Genomic DNA, 3,434 nt, shown 5'->3' with positions numbered 1-3,434 from the left:
GCCTTCTGTTTCTTGTGATCACGCCCCGTGTTTCAATCTTGTTGCTTATTACCAGGACAGTTTCAATTCTGAACATGTTAACCAAATCTGTAGTCGGAATGGAAAGTCATGTGTAATGGTTCTGGTTGAATTGCGGAAGGGTTGGACCGTACAGATTCTTCTTTCAGAATAATCCGAGGTTTTATTATTGGCTGTATTGTCTAAACTGATTTCTGTCTATTTTGTCGTGTGCTCTGCAACTCTAGCGCCTTTGGCTTGTAATCGACCATACAGATTTCTGAATGTAGTTGAAGCGTTGCGCGCTATTTATAAATTGCTTTTCGAAGACAGTATCAACGAAGATGTAATGGTTACAATATTTCATTCCGAGGTATTGTTTACTTTGCATAAGCAGTTTTGCCGCACTATAGAGATGGTTATAAAACTATAGAAACTTATAAGAAATTAATAAAAATCAAAAGCCAAACGAATAAAAACTATCAAAATCTGTTTAAAACTTAAAAGAGAAAATGTAAACCATTCAAGTAGTTAAGGACCATCTAATCTATTTTCATCTTTCTTTAAGTGCCGCATCAGTTTATTCTTGAATTCTTCCTTATAGGCCCCTTCATCAAATTTTAGGCGCTTCTTTGAGACATGTCTTTTGAATATCTTAATTGAATGTCCTTAATTGAGAATCTGAATTGAATTATCATCAGCGATTGCATTCTCAACCCCAGCTATAATGAGTTGTGATACTTAACAACTGCTATGTTGTAGAAACCATTATTTAAACCCAGCTGCCGGAAACTTCTCGTGCTCATAGGCCAAAAACAACTATTCACTAATTTATTTTAATTTAATTACTTTGAGCGGTGATCTAACCTACTCAGTTTTAAACCGTAGTGACTTTTTCTCCATGGATTTTCACTTATGAATTCAGACAAATCTAGGATTAAAAGGTCCGTTTCAAACTGATCGAACTTGGCCTTTGTATTTTGGGGTGATAGCTTGGTGTTTGTGGAGGGAAAGAAATAAGGCGATCTTTGATCAAACTAGCACATCAAAGTATGGTCTCATTAGGCGCATTACCTACACTTGTGGTAATATTCAATTGGCTAATGAAACCCTTATTAAGATTAGTCATCAGGAGCTTAGAAGAGAGGAACGTCTTATTCACTGGAATTTTTCCTCTGAGGGTTATGGTAAACTTAATGTGGATGGTTCCAGCATAGACAGTGGGCAAAGGACTGCATGTGGTGGAGTCATAAGGGATGCTGCTGGGAACTGGTTTTACAAAATTTCTTGGGAGTGGTACTTCCACTTCAGCGGAAATTTGGGGTTTTTTGACAGGTATGGATCTGGCTTGGCATAAGGGATTTAGGAGAGTCTTTGTGGAGGGTGACTCCAAGATGGCTTTGGAATTTATAAGAAAAGGGTGTGACGTAAGTCTTCCTCTTTCTGCTTTAATCATCCGAGCTCGTAGCATGCTTCAAAGAGACTGGATTATTCAGCGTAGTCATACTTACAGAGAAGGCAATTTTGTTGCTGATTGGCTTGCTACTCATGCACCTCATAAGGATGGACAATTGATTGTGCTGGATGTCCCTCCAACGACTTGTTTGGAATTGCTTCGTAATGACTTGAGAGGAGTTAGTCTCCTAAGATTGTGCCCAGTATAGGGCTTTTTTTGATGTTGCTTTAGTTTCATTGTATTTCCAAAATAATAATAATAATAATAAAAAAAATAATAATAATAGGGATATATTATTTTACCTATATATTTTTTTGTCTACTTTTACTTATCACTCTCCAATATCGTTAGATCAAAATTTCAACTACCTTTATCATTTATCTCTCCTATTAATATCTAGCTATTCTGATCTAATAGTGTTGGAGAATGATAAACAAATATAGGCAAAAAAAAGTAGGTAGAATAACTAATCCCAAAATAATAATAATAAAGGGTGTTGGAATTTCCTTCCTAAATTTAAATTAATATTGGTAGCTACACATTCCAATGCTAAACTTGAACCCTTGAGCTTCCAATAATAAAAAAACAACCTTACCTCCAAGACTTACCATATAGATAATAATAATAATAATAATAATTTTTTTTATATATTTAAATCATTTAATAAATTTTAATTCTATTTAATGAATTATAATAACATCTTCATTTATTATTTTTTAATTTTGTAATATAGCATAATTTTTTTATGATATCAAATTAATAAATCTAAAATATTTCAATATGATATTTAAAATTAAAAAAAAAAATTAACTTATAAATGATTTAAATAAACCAAATTCAACTTTTATAATTTAAAATATTTGTTAATTTAACCCATTCAAATAAAAGAGTTAAGCTCAAGTATAATTGTTTTCATTTTTCTTTTCAAGCCTACATCAATTAAAGTGTTCAACTTACTTCCCATGAGTTCCGCCCATTTACATTGTTATCTGTCTTGATGCATTTATAATTATGATATCTTGTATAGTATACTAAGGAGTTAATTTGTATGTGCTAATGATATGATCCCGTTGATATAAAACATAATATCCAATAACAAGTTTGGAATCCCCGTGAAATAACTATACCTAAAGTAAAAAAGATAACCTGTTAAATTGATCTATTAATTAAGAAGATGCTCCTCCGAATCAAATCTTAATATAGAAGAGTTGTTTAATTCGATTGCATTAAATTAACGTGGAGATGTACTCTTAAAATTGCAAATGACCAATAACACATTAATCCAAAAAAAGGTTAAGAGTGACTGACATATATATATATATATATATATATAACATTGACTGACATATATTTAGTAACAAAAGATAATAAATTTAAAGTTTGTTACTATAAACAAATATGAATTTGTTAAGCTGTGATTTGGTTTTTGATTAAAAATAAAAAGAAAAATTATTATATATAAAGTAAATTTTTCTCGATATGTTAGGAACTCAGAAAATAATTTTTTTTGATAACTAAAATAAATTAATAAAAAATATTCAATTCTTAAACGATTTAGTTGGCACATCAAAATATTATTATTTTCTCATAATTCAAAATATCATACTAATTCCAAAAGATATTTTTCTTTCATACTTATATTACATATAATTAACAAATAAATTTTTAAAAAATTATTTGATTTTTATTAGAAATCTGTTATTATTTTTTTTACACAGCCAGAAATGACAAAAGCAAACCCTATGATGCTTAATTTCGTATTTCCTAATTTTGAGAGAAAAAAAATAAATTAAAAATTGCATATGTGCTTTCGTCATTACCAATTTTTTAATATACCTTATCATGTAATTTCACCCCGAAAATTTCAGTGCTTGTCTAGTTGTTTTTCCAAATTTTCGATATAAACAGGCTCCGTGTGGCTGTTAAATCTCGTCACTGTCCTGGTGAGTCTAACATCTCTGTTTCTCCCTCAACGCCTGTT

Source organism: Gastrolobium bilobum, unplaced genomic scaffold (genome assembly GCF_033153095.1).
Source record: "Gastrolobium bilobum isolate Gb01-03AN ecotype WA unplaced genomic scaffold, APGP_CSIRO_Gbil_v1 utg814, whole genome shotgun sequence".
Lineage (NCBI taxonomy): Eukaryota > Viridiplantae > Streptophyta > Magnoliopsida > Fabales > Fabaceae > Gastrolobium > Gastrolobium bilobum.
The sequence above is the reverse complement of the archived record's forward strand: the minus strand, read 5'-3'. Positions refer to the sequence as shown.